Source organism: Sardina pilchardus, chromosome 22, assembly GCF_963854185.1.
Source record: "Sardina pilchardus chromosome 22, fSarPil1.1, whole genome shotgun sequence".
In the NCBI taxonomy this organism is placed as follows: Eukaryota; Metazoa; Chordata; class Actinopteri; order Clupeiformes; family Clupeidae; genus Sardina; species Sardina pilchardus.
Window position 1 is genome coordinate 24342737 of NC_085015.1, and position 16880 is coordinate 24359616.

Sequence of the window (16880 nt, forward strand, 5' to 3'; positions counted from 1 at the left end):
ATGATCACTTGAGGGTGGATGCCAAATGAGAGCAACAAAGAGATCAACAGGAAGGTGGAAAGGGGAAGAGAGGGAAGAGAGAGAGAGAGAGAGAGAGAGGGAGTGGGAGAAAATGGTAGAAGCAGTAAGTAGAGGAAAAAGATCAGGTGACAGAAATCTGTCTGCCTGACTGTCTTGAATTGGGAGAATACATGCATACGCGCATGTATATTTCATACATATTATTATATAACACAACATATATACTGTATTATGCAAGATATCACTATAATGAGGTGCCCTCATCGGGTAGCACTCTGTGGAGTTTGCTCTCGTGTACCTGCCTGTCAGATACTGAAATGCAGCCGTGGTGTTCCCAAGGTCCAGAGTTCATGATGGATTAGCAGAGTATCCAGAGACAGAACTGAATACACAGAGAAAATGTGAGAAATTGTGGTTGCCAGATTGATGGATTGAAACGGAGAGCGTGGGTTAGTTAGTGAGGGAGCAGTGTATGAGAGAGAGAGAGAGAGAGAGAAAGAGAGAGAGAGAGGGGGGGGAAGCAGTGTATGAGAGAAAGATAGAGAGAGACAGACTCTGAGAGAGAGAGAAACAGCACGGTTGCCAAGTTGATGGATTGAGCGAAGAAGGGAGTGGGACAGAGAAGGGAGGATGGAGAGAGAGAGGGAGAGAGAGTGGGTTAGTTTGTTATGGTGACGGAGAGAAATGAAGTCAGGGGGAAACAGTGTGGTTTCCAAGTTGATGGATTGAGAGGAGAAGGAGGAGAGAAACACAGGGAGTATTGTAGGAGAGAGTGAGTTAGTTTGAGAGTAAAGTTGGAGCTGGTGTTGGATGCCGAGGACAAGTGGTTGCCAGGCGGATAGGCAATGATTTTTCATGAAATTGAAAATATTTGTTTTTTTATTATGTTTGGCCCTGAGAAGGAATAGAGAGAGAGACAGAAGGAACTGAAGAAAGAAAGAAAGAAAGACAGAAAGAAAAAGACAGAAAGAAATGGAGACATGTATGTCAGTATCCCAGTGTCTGGCTGAGTCTCTGAACAGGGTGTTTCATAGGTGTAACGAGAGTGATCGTAACCCACCTGTTCAGAGATCCGACATCTCCCGTCTGTGCTCCCAAACACAATCCCATCCCAGCGCATTTCAATTATTCATCCTGCATTTCCTTTGTTATGGCGCTGCCCGTGTTGCGGAATTGAGCATTTCTTATGGGATAACCTGTTTTTCCTGACATCATCTATTTCCCACTTCAAAAGCAGAGGGCAGCCTCCAGGTGGCCACTTCACAGGTAAAACTTCTCCTTCCAGTCAGGCATTCCTTGAACAATGCACAAAACAGCGGCCGTCCGGGCTAAATATATTCTGCAATTATTTAAAAGCAGCGCATCCATCGGAGTAATCCCTCTATTTTGAGCTGATATGTGTTTCTTACCGCACTGCATAATTCAACACTGCTCTGCAACCCAATTGCAATCAGACATGGAGCAGCATAAACTGCGCTGTGTTTTTCCTCTGAGGTACAGTAATGAAAGTCTGTAGATGATCACTCAATACTGTATAATTACAGCTCATTCAACCCAGAGAGCCTCTCATAAGATCGGTGGACTCACAGCATTAAAGCGACATCAGAGGAGGAGAGAGGAGAATGAAGCATCGCAGGACTAGGGCTGGAGCTGGAAGGTTGAGCTACTCATCAGGCACTGTATTCAACTTTAATGACTTCGTGTATGAACCAGAAGTTGCATGAATGCGTCTATAAAAACATATTGCCCACAGTAACTGCATTCAGATGTTCCACAAAAGTCATAGTTATATTTAGACCTACTTTATCTAGGGCTATACTGAGACGAAAGGTATAGCCTCCCTATACAATAGACATATAATAAAGTCAGCCAGGAGACAGGCTGGTTGGCAGAGGTGGAAAACTCCAATCTCCAAAAGTAAAAATCCAATCATGTTTTGGTTCTACCTGTTAACACAGGTGATCTCATCAATTAGCTGCACCTCTGGGTGAAGAGTTGTGCTAATTAGAATCGGCTGATTTAAATGCATGGTTGGCACATAGAGTATGTGGTAGGACTTTTACTTTCTGATGCTGGACTTTTCCACCTCTGCTGGTTGGTTCCCACCTCCATGCTACTCTACTGTATGTCCACCAACACTTCCTTGTTAAGGAGTTGTACTAGTAAACTGCACACTATGCAGCAGTAGGCCATTACTGTGCAATGAGTTTTCTTCACCTTTTCCACTTCCTTCACCGGCACCCCCTGTCTTCATCTGCTTGGGCTGCATGTGCATATGGGGTGCCTCTCATGTAAAGTTTATATGTCCTCCCTCGCTCCTCGAGCCTCGATCCTCACTGATCTACATAAAGAAAGATAGACGAAGGGATAGACTATCGTTGTTGCCGCCCCATCATTCTTTATGTAGATCAGTGAGGATCGAGGCCCAAGGAGCGAGGGAGGACGTATAAACTTTACATGAGAGGCACCTATGGTGTTAGGTCAGATCATTAGCAGCAGTAGCAGTAGCATTCATGCAGCAGAAGCCACAGTGCATAATAAGTCAGCATAAATCCTCCTTGAAACCACGGCGACAGCTTGAGCAGATCTAGCGCACCAAGTCCTCATACTGCCACAAATAAAGCCTGACACATCCCCAGAGTTTCCTGATTGAAATATGTATATTGCATTACCTCATTGTTTTCTTTTTCTTGGAGGCCTCTGTGCTGGCTTTGTTGACGTCTCAAACTGATCCAGCTGTCAATTCATCCCCTCGTTTACAGCGCGCAGACGGGGGGGGGGGGGGGGGGGGGGGGCCTTTCCTGGGAAAGCAATCATTAGTGAAATAAACCCCACAAAGCACATGAGCCGCCTTGTGATTCGGAGTTCATTTTTAGTGCTGGAGCTTTTTGACGCTCTCATTTAGAAAGATAGAGATGTCAAATGCCAGCGGAGGATTCTCGCAGGAGCGGTAGGAGGAAAAAGGAGGCGCACAGAGAGAAAAGCAGCTCCCTGGCTAAAGAGTTCACCCCGAGTTTGGAGGGGGGGCGACATGAAAGGCTGAAATGTCCTTGTTCTGAGTTTGTGTAAAGTGCAGAAAAAGAAGTGCTCATATTCCACACTTGACCTAATTTTTCAGCTCCACGCGAAAAACTTGGTGCTGGCTGAGATCGTGTATTCTGTTTGTTGTCATGGGTACAGCAGTTACAGTGTACAGCTGGGTTTTGTCAGGCCGAGGGAAAACTACATGGGGACTAGTAGGCTAACTTCTGTACAACGATCAATAAATAACGTGCTAGCACAAGCAAAATGAACGAATCTTTAGCCATTGTATTCTGCTGTGAGGAGCTAATTAATTTATTAAGAATGAGAGGCCTTGCTATCAAAGCAAAGCTAGTTTTAAAAAGCCCTTCCCGGGAGGGAGAAAAAGCCTGTTAGTATGATAAGCCTATAATCTCTTTAAAACACAGTGTCTACAAAGCTCTGGAGAACTTGTACGGAATATAATAGCCGCAATGATATGACTGCAGAGTTCATGCATTTAAAGGCTGTAGAGGAGCACTCATGATCTGACCTTTCTAAGCCTATATGAACAGTACAGAAGCTCATGTTTGGGCCGTACGATTGCTTGAACCATTGAAAAAGCTCTTTCAATTGCCTTTAACCGGTCAGAATAGTCATGTAGCTCTTTAAAAGTACAACTGGCCAATTTAATAGGAAAAAGCCTGAATTATCTAAAGGGTGAACTAGCCTGTCTCCGCTAGACCACATTAGTAGCCAGTTCTGCAATAATGTCTTGAAATAATGAAAAGTGTAGACCAAAATCTCTGTACAGTTTTCTGTACTGCCAGTTGGTGAGCTGCATGAGAGTGTTTTAGGTTAGGGGTGGGCTGGGAACAGAAGCCAGCCTGGTAAATGACATTAGTTCAGGACCTAAGATCAGGGCGGCCTGGGCAGGGGTGGGCAGAGGTGGTGTGGGTGCAGGAGGGCTTGATGGGTACTTGCATAAGATGCTCTTTGAGGTTCAGCAGCACTGCTGCACCTGTTTAGTATTCTGTCCTGCTCCTTCAAACAGCTTCCTCCATTATTTCAATTTCTGCATCCGCTGTTTCATCTGTGCTCCTGAACATGATTGTTTTTATATCATTACCATCCTTGCCAGTACCACCAACACCAGCAACAATTAAGCTACTTATAAAGCAACAATTAAGCTACTAATAAAAGTAAAATGGACACCATACCTATGTTGCTAACAGTAAACATATTGTGGTTAATGTTAGATTATCTCACTTTAGGTATACCGATGGTTGCACTTTGCTAACTGATGACACTGCATGTTTTCAAGAAAATTCACATTGAGAGTAGGCACTGAAGGGAACTGCACTGTTTTTCCTCAGCGAAAAGTCTACAGTTGTGCAAGCTAAGTCTGAAAGACGGGGATTGGTCATGGTGAATTTATCATTAAGAGCACTGTACCTGTTTTGCCAGTCTCTTCAACATCAACCACCAGGAACAGAACATCAAAGAAAAGGTTAAAGATTCTGTATCGTCCACACAGGGAAGCTTCTTACTTCCACAATGTTGTTTCACACATTCTCTTCACTTCCTTTACAGTCTCTCCATCTGCCCAAAAAACACCAAATGTAAGATGATAATAGCTTGATAATAGATGATAAAAGTATTTGCCAGGCTGGGTACCCTACTTTCTGAAGTGTCTTTTTCAAGGATTTTTGTGGATTTGGAAGTGGAAATGGATTTTTCCACTTGGCATGTCCCAAAAAATTCCCCATGGTCTATCCTTGCCTAGTTTAGGTGATGACAAAGAGGAGACATTTCAGCGGCACGGCTGCTGGGAGGGAAGTTGGAAAGGATTCTGCATTCTGATCTTTCATTATGCATTCTATTCATGGAATCATGGAAAACTGAGCAGGAGTTAGGCAGGGAATTATTAGGGAGGAAAGGAGGTCAAGATGTATTTTCGTACTGCAAGGTTCTGGTGCTTAACATTTCTGCACACTCAAATGTACCAGTGAGGATACCCCTGCCCAATTTCAGCAAGGTCTCTCTGAAAAGTATTTGAAAGACATTAGCTATTAATGCACTTAGAGATTAACTAGAAAACTAAGATGAACTGTGCAGTGTGCATGATTGGCACTTTGAAACAGCCACCAAAAAATGTGATATTAGCCTATTTGGACCCGGTGCAGATAGGGGGTCATCCTGCAAACAGCTGGAATGCTGTGTGGAAATGTAGCAAGCTGAGCAAAGGCTGTATTGAGGGAGTCAGATATGAAAGCAATTCTTTAAGTCTCAAGGGTTTCACCTTCATGTCTAAACAGACTCCTAGCAGAGAGTACTTTAATAGCAGCGAAAGGTTTCAATAGCTGAAGAATATTTGATTGTATTTCCTCTCAGTGCATTAATCACTTTAGAGATTGTTAGCTCTTTTGGCGTTTTACCGGACAGGTTGTAATTTGCAATTAGCTCCATCATCATCCATCAAGTCTACGATCAAACAGGAGTGGCCCCCTTCATCAAAAGTCCTCGCTCTACCAATGACTATAGATTAGTGTTTCCCCTCCTACTAAACTGCTGAGCTAAAGCAAATTGGTATGCTGGGCCTCTCTCCCTGGTGCAAGTGTGCACTACCCCTTCTGAAGAAACTTTGAAGGGTTCGCTAATATTAATCTACCAAGTGAGAGGATGTCAAACCAATCAAATCTAAGATTTGCTGTGGCCTGAGGGGTGTATGTCAGGGCTTATGCCATCATAAGTAGGCTACTAACACAAGACCATTGTGGGCTAGAAGAAAACCTGACAAATAGGCTCTTGACTGCAATTGGAGTAGAGCATGTCTTTCACTTTATCTTGTGGATGGGTTTAATTTGAAGAGCAGTGATGATTGTGGTATTCTCCTCTTTTCGGAGGCTGGGGTGGGGGTGTTGGCACAAAGTACAATTTTGTGAATGGGTCTGGGTGTCCGAGAGTGTCAGCACTCTGTCAATCCTGTATTTATCATGCAGCAAGATAATGATTTTAGGACTAGCGTTCACTAGCCCTCTTAGCATTATTCCCTGCTGTCTTTCTGAGCTTGGTTTGCTGTGTGCCACCTGCTGTAGTTCATAGATTTGTATTACAGTATATAATGTAGGTCCACTCTGTTCTTTTCTTCATCTATACTGTATATTTCCATCCTCTGTCTTACTGTAAACCAGGCCCACCTGTTGCCCCATGAATTCTTGGCCTGCAGTCTGATTAAAACAGCCACAATTTGCATATTGGAGCAAAGAGCCCTTCAGTCCTTCATCCTCAACAAATCCCCTACACCACCCCACTCCCCATTAATTAGTTATTAAATAATTCAATCAAATTTGAAGTACATTTTCTCAATAAATAATTGATTGTAGTTAAAACCTCTGGGTTGTATTTATATGTTTATTAAATGTGCATGTGACAGACTGTGTTTTTTGTGTATGAGTTTATTTTAAATGATATATGTTTTATTGAGTTCAGTTTTTGTATGCAGTCATTGATTTAAGTGATATCTTTATCTAAATCTATCTCATGAGGTCATGTTGTAATAAACAATGCGGTTTTGAATCATTCATTGTGGCTGTCCAAATTATTGTTCATTATGAATAATAGATATCCCTCCTAGGTGCAGGAGGTTGAGTGCATTTGGCTCAGTGCTGGGATGGGGTTAAACGGATTTTTAACTGTAGAGCATCAACATGGGAGGCCTGCAGCTTGTGCTAGTACAGTCATATCTGCAGTCAGCATGAAGAGGTATGGCATTCTGGCAGGCTGAAAGTCACCACAGTTGGCAGCTTCCAACCTCCCCCTTAGTCTAATTTAGAAATATCTCTAAAATGCAGCCTTGGGTTAGCCAAGCAGCTCACGAAATCGAGCTAATGCAACCCACAGGATGGAAGCTTCTAGTACTTGTCTGGTGTACCAAAGGCTAATGGGGAAACAATGTGACGTTATCTCTTAGCTAAAAGACTCTGCGTCAAATGAACTTACCTGTCCAATCTTCTCGTTTATTCCAACTATAATGATCAAATCAATATCAATATAGTCCGTCTAATAAGGCTCTCCCTCGTAGATTTGTGATATGGGCTAATTGTGAAATACGTGGAACAGCAAATGAAACTGCAGCCTGTGAAAACATAAGTGAGCTTGAGGCCAGTCAGGTTGCTAGTGCTCTCCTGCATTCTTCTCACACACATGCCTTTAAGGAATATACTTTATCACGCCATCGTCCAGATGGAATCCTTCCCAGTTTTCTGAGTAAAACATGGAAATTCCATTTGCATAAATAGCCTTTGAGTAATTATCTGGCATCTGTGAATAAGACTGCCTGCCAAATAAGGATTTAATAATACATGGGCTTTAAACATATCACGATGATTATTGAACTTATTATAACACACAAGTGTCTTGGAGCATGTTTCAAATCTGGATTTCTTGATGTTTGAAAAATCATCTGTCGAGTCAGCTCAGTGTGGTGTAATAACGAGGTTGCTCCTTTACGTCAGTGAGCAACCGCTTTAGGTCCGACAGCGAATGCTGCGTCTTCCTACCGTGCGCAACGGTGGCTCAATCTTCAGCGTTTCAGAGTTTACCGGGGACGCAACCAGTTGTTTCTACCGCCGTGGGCTTCAGTGGCGCGTCTTTACTTCAGAACCTGCACAAAGGATTTCTCATCTATAAAAATAGGACAATTTAACAGTGAAAAGGAAAAACATCTAGATGGCTGGGACATACTCCGTAAGCATATGTAGATGAGTGCGTCGTGATTTCTTGCAGCTGGATTGAATCTGGAAATGCCAACGAGTGCATACCAATAAATGTAAGTGGAAATTGCGTATTTTATTCTGTGACACCACTGAGATGCGGTTCTAAGTTCCTTCTAAATGTTTGTGTTGTAAATAGAAAAAGTAATTTGATTTACCATAATGTATCCCCATTAGTTGTTGATGACTGAATCAAATGCAATTTTCAAAGAGCACTAACTGCTTCATGAATCACGTACTGTTCGCATTCATTCATTGTTATGTAAGTTGAGAAGTGATAGTGCATATCACTCTAATGCGTGTGTCATCGGTGACTTGAACAATCACCATAGGTTGAGGATTGTTGTCTTTTAGACATTCCATTTTTCTTTTCATTTGGAGACGCAGGGATCGTTTTCACATTCATTCTTTGTTGCACAGCTATGGGCGGTGTACAGAGCGGAAACAACAGGTGCAGCAAGAGAAACAGTTTGGGATTAGGGATTGTTGGGAAAACAGACAGGACGTTGCGCAATTGTAGTTGGCATTGAAAACCATATACAACAATTGCCCAAACTTAGCCGTTACCTGTTGGTCAGTTTGTGCTTGTGGCGCTGTGGTGTCTTTGGAAACTCACTTGAGGAGATGCCCGGAGTGGTTATGGGGAGAATGTGTAACATAATTGAATTCATTCTGCAACATTAAACTGAGTGTAGATATTTTGTATTTATTTAACGCGCTTAACAATGAACATCGTCTTGGCGCCTTTGATTGACAAACATGTCAGTTGTGAGTTGTCAGCTCATTTAGACCTTTGAGACATTTGCAGTCTGACCTTAATGTGTCGACTGCAAGATGTCATGCCAAGTGCATGCTTGTCCTTCCAAGTGTCCTCTTGTAGGCCTACTATAATTCAAATATTTTAAAGTGCACATTATTTCCCCCCCACAAAGCACATGATGGGCAGTGCCAACTGTTTCAAAACAAAACAGCTCACACAGGGCTCTAGGATCCCTTGAGAATAGACTGGATAATCTTCATAGAAGTGCTGAGAACAATTTCCGACTAAAAAGAACAGAAGAAAAAAACAAACATACAACTGGCACGCTCTGTGAGACTGACCTCTCTTTCACATGTGTGGTTACTCTGTATAAGAGAAGATGAGGACACGACTTTTTATTTTATATTATCAAAAATGGATTATGATGGAAAGGATGATTACATGTCTTTCTTTAGCCTGTGGCGCCTGCTTAAGTGCTGCTTGCTTGCATTCAACTGGGGAAATATCCTGTTGATGCAGTGGATTGATAGACTTTGTGCTGAGTGATCTGACTTTGATATATAAGTGGATTTATATCTGTGTAGTGGATGTTGACAGTTTTATTTCCCCTCCTCAGCCCTGATTGGTTTGGGCTTTTTGGTGGGATAAATGAAAAAAAAAAAAAAAAACAGGATATTTCTTTTCTCCTCCTCCCTTTCAGTTTTTGACATACAGATGCAAACGGAAAAAGGCAGCGCTTTGGTTTCTTGATAGGACCGAGATGCTTTAGGAGTCCTTGTCTTTCCCCTGACCTAGATTTCTCCATTTCACTCGAGTCTTTTATTGTGAACGCCCCGTCAAAGTCGGCAGAGTCGAGCATGAAAAATTTACGGAACAAAAAGAAGTGGCGTGTTTGCTTTTAATGGCAGTCGGCGCTGGTGTCCCTCTTGCCTAATGAGTAGTGATGGGAGGAGGGGAGGATAAGGGAAGCGAACAGGTTGGGCTGTGGGTGTATCTGTTGCGTGATCATGGCTGCCTGGAACACCCGTGACCCCCACGTCCCAGGTGAATGACTGCGGAGATTGCCGGAGAGGCACCACCCTCCACCCCAACCGGCTCATTGCGTGATGGGTGAGATGAGCAGAGCCTGGGTCTCTCTGGGTTTATTTAATTTTTTTTCCTACCGTTTTTTTTCCGCTTCGTCTTGGCATTATTGGGCCCTGGATCCCAAGGTCCCCACTCGCTCGGAGACGTCAACTGTCACTCTTAATGAGTGACACCTCACTCCTTGGACACGGCCCCGTGGCTACAGTTGAGTCACATGCCAGTCCCCTCCAATGTTTTCTTAAGGAAATGGTGGAGGAGAAGAGAGTTAGTGACAGGCTGAAAAAAACAGAGAGAGAGAGAGAGAGAGAGAGAGAGAGAGAGAGGGAGAGAGAATGATTTAGTGTGAAATACATTGTAAGGATGACATTCAGTGCTTTAGGCTTAAAACATTTGAATAGTTGTACGTTAGAAGCTGGTGGCCTGAAAAAAGATGGCACCTGCACGTGCATATATGGTCAGTATGCACGAGTTTGATACAAAGTACTTGCAGCCCAGATCAAAGAGATCTACTCTGAGTAATAAGCAGCATTCATCTTTCTTGGAGAGGTACTGTACATTTCAAGTTAAAAATCAATGTGCAATTTCAAGTGACTATCAGTAGTGTATGTGTGTTTAGATGACATGGCCGATCTAATTGTGTCTGAAAATTTTATTTATAGTGTGGATATAACTAAGCCCCTATATATGTGTGTGTGTGTGTGTGTGTGTGTGTGTGTGGGGGGGGTTACGGGGCAGTACGAACAGGGGAGTGGACACAGGGCCTCAGGCCAGATGGCACATGCTTCCCAGCCAGGCATCTTCAACACACACACATACATACACACACACACACACACACACACACACACACACACACACACGCATACATACATACACCACGCACACGTCCTGCACACACACTCACTCAGGCTAAAATCAGACCAGGTCTTGCAGGAGGTCACTCACTCCAGAGATGTACATGGCATGTTGCCATCGCTGGGGAGGGATGTGTCAACCTCATAAAACATGCTCCCCCCCCCTCCACACACACACACACACACACACACACACACACACCATCAATATTCTATTTGTGCGTTTTTAATTATTCATCTCTGCCAGCCCGGCCATACCATTCCTACAACGCCCCATATAGATCCATAGATTAGAAAAACCTCTAGAACAAATGAGCTCTCTTGACTCCAATCGCCTACAGACTCCTCCAGCACAGTCTCCCACCCTCACCAAACTTGTCTTAACACTCACTCTCTCTCGTTTAGTTTTTTTTTTTTTCGGTGTCGCTGTGCTTGTAACACCATCTGCGTGCGCTTCAGATTATTCATTGGGAGCACTTAAAGTACATTTTCTCCCTCCCCTAACCACCTGCTGAGTTCAACAGCCGTGCCCCCAACATGGAACAGAGCTCGGAGAACAATGTGCCCCCCCCCCCCCCGCCCCCCCCCCCAGCCTTGGGATAATGAATAATGAAGGGAATCGAGAGAATCGTGGCTGGCGTCGGGGATGAGACAGCCATCATGTGTGGCACAACGCGTCGAGCGGGCAGCTGTGACAGAACCTCTAAGGCTGGCAGGGAACGACGGCCGCACTCTGCCGCAACCAATGAGATTGTGTTTGTGTGCGTGTATGCGTGTGTGTGTGTGTGTGTGTGTGTGTGTGTGTGTGTGTGTGTGTGTGTGTGTGTGTGTGTGTGTGTGTGTGTTGTATGTGTATGAGTCTGTGTGGGGGTTTGTATGTCTGCATATGTTGGCGTAAGTGATTGTCTGTGTGTGTGTGTGTGTGTGAGCGAGCGTGCGTGACTGTGCGTGCATGCGTGCCGTTCGTGTGGATCCAAGTACAGTCAAGCATGTTTAACGAGAGCGAAGGACACAGGAGGGAAAAAGTTGTCATATTTGGTGTGCATCAAAGGTTATTGTGCTTTTGAGTGTGTGTGTGTGTGTGTGTGTGTGTGTTTGTGCGTGTGCGTGTGCATGAGTTTTGGGAAAGTTTGTGTATTATGTGTGTGTTGTGTAGCCTACATATGAATGCATGCATACGTTGTGTGCACATTTTCTCTCTCTTTTTCTCTATGTGACAATGTTGGTGTAAGTGGTCTGTCTACACATGTGCAAGTTTGTTGTATCTGTATTTGTATGTATGTGCATGTGTGTGTGTATGTGTACGTGTTTGTGCTTCACGTGTGCGGTATGTGGACAGTTTTGTGTGTGTGTGTGTGTGTACGTGTTTGTGCTTCACGTGTGCGGTATGTGGACAGTTTTGTGTGTGCGTATATGTGTGTGTGTGTGTGTGTGTGTGTGTGTGTTTGTGTGTGTGTACGTGTATGTGCTTCACGTGTGCGGTATGCGGACAGGGGTTACCTTTTTCGACCCCAGGTGACTCAAGCCAGGAGGAGTGGAGAAGCGAAGGCTCGGTGGAGCTGCTGCTGAGTTTGAGAGCCGGTCTTATGGGAGCCCTGTCAACCTGGACTCATGACAGCACATGACGAGATGCCAGCCCTGTGTCTAAATTAGGCTCAGCACCACTGTGTGTGTGTTCACGTGTGTACTGTTCACATGTGTCAGATTGGGATTGTGTGTGTGTGTGAGAGATTGTGTGTGTGTGTGAGAGATTGTGTGTGTGTGTGTGTATGTGTGTGTGTGGATAGATAGAGAGAGAGAGAGCGAGCCTACAGTACTGTATGTGTCAGATTGTGTGTACGTGTGTGTGTGTTTGTGTGTGTGTGTGATAGATAGATAGATAGAGAGAGAAACTACGTGTCAAATTGTGTGTGTGTGTGTGTTTGTGTGTGTGTTTGCATAATGTGTATGTAAGTACGGCATATATAATATGGCCATGCAAACATATCAATTGAGCAAATCTATGCCAGTGGTTGATCGAGTTGAGTATAGCCTACATGTTTTGACATTATGTGAATCTGTGTGTCTGAGTGTGTGTCTGTCAGTGTCTATCTCAAGCCATATGTGTGTGTGTGTAGTTGTGTGTTCGCCTGTGTTTGTGGTGTGAGTGTGTCTGTGAGTGTCTATCCCAAGCTATGTGTGTGTGTAGTTGTGTAGGCCTGTGTGTGTGTGTGTGTGTCTGTGAGTGTCTATCTCGAGTTGTGTGTGTGTGTGTGTGTGTAGTTGTGTAGGCCCGTGTGTGTGTCTGTGAGTGTCTATCTCGAGTCATGTGTGTGTGTGTGTGTGTGTGTAGTTGTGAAGGTGTGTGTGTGTGGTGTGAGACCGGGCTATAGTCTGCCGCTGCTGGGCAGCTGCACGCTGATTCCCATTGCTGGAAGACTGAACACTGAGCAGCAAATTGGCCCAAATGTCTCAGAACAGCAGTCTTGAAATGGCAAGACCAGACACATGCTTGCACTGTATGACTGTTTCTCTCTCTGTCTCTCTGTCTGCCTCTCTCTCTCTTTCTCTCTCTCTCTCTCACTCTCTCTCTCTCTCTCTCTCTGTGTATGTGCTGTTGTGAGCTTTATGTTTCTCATGCGTATGACTGACCTTCTTTTTTTGTTTGTTTCAGTGCATTTGTTTGTGTTGTCCCCTGCACACTTACACATGAATGGCCATAGAAGTGGTTTGATGACTTTGATCATAAATATATATATGCAAATGTAGATCTATAAATACGCATATTTTTCTGTCTCTCTTATGCACACTGACACACACACACACACACACATACACTCACACACACATGTGAGTACATGTGCGAGTGTACATGTGTGTGCATACGTACACTCACACACACACACACACACACACACACACACACACAGTTACGTACACTTATTGGTGTTGGTAATATAGGTACAGTAGATAGCTTGATGGACTGTCAGTGAAAATCACTGTCGCATGGGAAATATGCTCATAGCATATACTGTGTGAGTGTATATGGAGGCCATGAATATATCTCTCTATACGAGTGTGAGAGGGAGAAATTGAAAATGCGCAGTGAGCAACACAGTGTGTCCCTGTCTGCACCAGTGACATCATTCCCCCACAGTGGAGCTCCGTAGCGGAGAGAGGCAGCTCCTCCTTGCCTCATCTATACGATTATCAAATGGCCGGGGTTGACACTCCGCCTCTGCCTGCTCCCTGTCAGTCTCTTCTCTCTATATATTTCTCTCTCTCTCTCTCTCTCTCTCTCTCTCTCTGTAGTCCCGTTTTGTTAATCTACCCATCCGAGGGGTGAACTAGATTGTGGACATTCAATCATCTTCCTTGTGAGCATAAGGATTATACACTTTGAGGACAATCAGCGTGAGGCCGAGTGTCATATGAGAGTCCACGTCACAGTAATGTTTAGACCGTAGAGGAGTGTAAGAACCTACATGCTCACAGATTTGTACTAAAGATATTATTGCTTCTTCAAACCCAGGTTGTGTCCTTATACCTGCTGTGATGATTCAGAAGCGGGCATTAATATTTAGTGCATCTCATACTTCTGATCTGACATATGTGTCTATATACAGTACAGTATTCTGATACAGTTGGCATATAGGGTGCTTTGTAAATATGGTACTTCTGTATCATGCCTTGTTGTTTTCCATAGTGTTCCACCAGTGTTGAGTCTTGGGCATAGTTCATGAAGGTTGAAGTCAGTTTGCTGACATGGAATTTATACACATTTATAACATTTAAAATGATGTACATTCACCAAAAATATGGAAAAAACTAATTTGTAGTCACTTTGTGCTTCTCTTCTTTCATGAATTGACGTAAAAGATGTAAGATTTGTTCTGTGCACGCAAATGGCTTATTTATCACGAATTTTGTTTGCAAATTTGCTAAAATCTGTGTTTGTGACCCCTTCGCTATGATAATCCAGGCGCAGGTGTGGCAAATCAAAATACGCTGATTAAAAAGCAGGATTATTGCGCAGATGTGCCTTGGACTGGTGACAATAAACAGCCACTCCGAAAAGATTTGTTATACAACACAATGTCATCAACGTCACGTTTGGATGGGTGAACAATTGGCATGCTGAATGCAGTAATGTTCACAAGAGCCATTGCCTGTGAACTGAATGTAATGGTCAAGTGCTCAATAATACAGATTTGCCCAAATTCGTGAACAAAATTTGAGTGATATCAATTTTTTTGTCCACATTTCTTACAGTAGGTCTTTTAATTCAACTCAGAAAAAATAGGAGCGAATATTTTTTGTATATATTTTTGTTGAGTATGTTTATGCAAATGCAGGCTCAGAATAAACTCCTTCATCTTTGTCTAAACAGTAGAGTGCAGACAGAAATACAAGAAGACATGTTTTAATCTTGATGAAGATGAAGAAAGCACAATTAGGTAAAAGGAGACGAGTTAATTACATTCAGTCTGGTTTGGCCTCTGGTTTGCCTGCTGCCTATGTCTGTTTGATAGCATTGAAGACTGCACAACGAGGTATGGTGAAGTTAAAAGTACCAGGTGAAAGTGGGAAGGAGCTGACATAGATTACTGTTAAAAATCATCCCAACAGTTTTTGATGAAAGGGTTCTTAGAATCGTGAGGGGTCGTGCGTGGAAGGGGAAAAAAAAGATTTTTTTTTTTTTAGTTTCTTTGATGTATAATTACAGGGCTGTACTTACAGCATATTCCATGTTCCAAGTCAGACTCGATTTAAGCGACTTTTCCGCTGCTCTAACATTATGTAGGTCAACCAGTTGAACATTTTCTCAGTGATGCCGAAGCTATGCATTCAGGTCCCAGACTGCACAGCGACAACACAACTTTCTCCTTTCTGCAAAGCTCTTTTTTCATCACTTGGTGTGGCAAACTTTTATTCTCTCTCTATTTTAGGGTCCACATGGAAATAATTGGCAATCGTACACAACAACAACAACAACTCAAGCATGAAGTATATCTTATCTTGTGGGTGGGGGGGGGGGGGGGGCGGTGGTTGTGTTGGACAACAACTTCTATGGCACAAAGTAGAGCTAAAGTTTCTGAGCAGCCTATTGTTTCCTCCCGAGCCGTGGTAACCCCCCCGATCCACTCCATCTCATTCCGGCGACTCTTTGCACAGCCATGGTGCACTGCTAAATGAGACAGGAGAAATATTGCAGGAGGGCGCAAGGCCTTATTGCTTACGCCCGCGGGCAGGCAGTTTATCACCGCGCGAATGAAAAACAATGACGACGTCAAGTCGCTCTGCCGGGGCTGCTGCTGCTGCTGCTCGATCGAGCGGTGGCAAAGGGAGCATGGCTTGTTCTTCAGGGTTCCCTCCAACACGTCACCTCTCCTCAGCAGAATCACTTAGCCAGAGCCCATCAGGCAGATGTCGAGAGGCTTTTAGAGGCATTTATGCAACCAGTAACAAGACAACAAAGTCGTTGCAATAAGCAGTGATGCCAGTAACGCGTTACTAAGTAACGCGTTACTGTATTTTGACCACTTTTTTCGGTAACGAGTAATCTAACGCGCTACTATTTCCAAACCAGTAATCGGATTAAAGTTACTCATCAAGTCTCCGTGCGTTACTATTTTTGTTATTTTCATTTTGCTTTCTTGTCGTGAGGCCATGCTCACGTTTTCAGCATGAGGACTCATGTATAGGCTCCACGCAGCGACACAAACGCAAACAGCAATGCAAGGAGGAGAGAGGCGCGTTTCCTATATGAAAATACAGTCAGTGGGCATATTTTGAGTTTGAGTCATCTACACATGACAACATTAAGGTACGTTGTACACTCTGTGTTGGCGACAAAGTGCTAGGCCTATCTAGCCAAACATCCCGAGTTCGCATAGCGCCTCCCTGACGCACGCAACGGAGAGGGAGAGAGGGAGAGAGAGGCGCTGTGTGTGCCCGACGGGCATCCAAAACAGAGCACCCTGACTGGGTTGTTTCGTTATATCATTATCAACCGATACATTTTCAGTGTAGGCTGGCTTTTATCTCTTTTCTCCCGAACTAAATGAATCAGTTCAATATAGTACAGTAGCGTCAGTCAGTGCCCCCCAAAAAGTAACATTTAAGACCGCATCTAACTCCAGACAACGCGAAAGTGTAGGCTACTCTTGTCTCATAAGAGTAAAAAATAGGCTAATAATGATAGTCTTGCGCACTGCACTGTTAGTAACAGTGATTTTAGCATCGCCCATGGTGGATTAAATTATTGCAAAAGACTTGTCGAGGTGAGTTTAACAAGTGCAATTTAATTGGCATATTCTAAATGGCTACAGTAGAAGGATGCACGAAAAGCCCAAAATCTTCATATTTTATTAGCCTACCACAGTTTCTATCTATAGCCCTTCC

General features: G+C 43.7%; 1 protein-coding gene across 1 annotated transcript in view; it reads left to right on the top strand.

Annotated features, from left to right (window-relative positions):
* The first annotated feature begins 7737 nt into the window (after nt 1-7737).
* gabrz (gamma-aminobutyric acid type A receptor subunit zeta) overlaps nt 7738-16880 on the top strand; it is a 36805-nt gene continuing 27662 nt past the window's right edge. The window contains exon 1 of the mRNA XM_062526138.1: nt 7738-7852. The gene's annotated coding sequence lies outside the window, so the exon portion shown is untranslated. The remainder of the gene's footprint in view (nt 7853-16880) is intronic.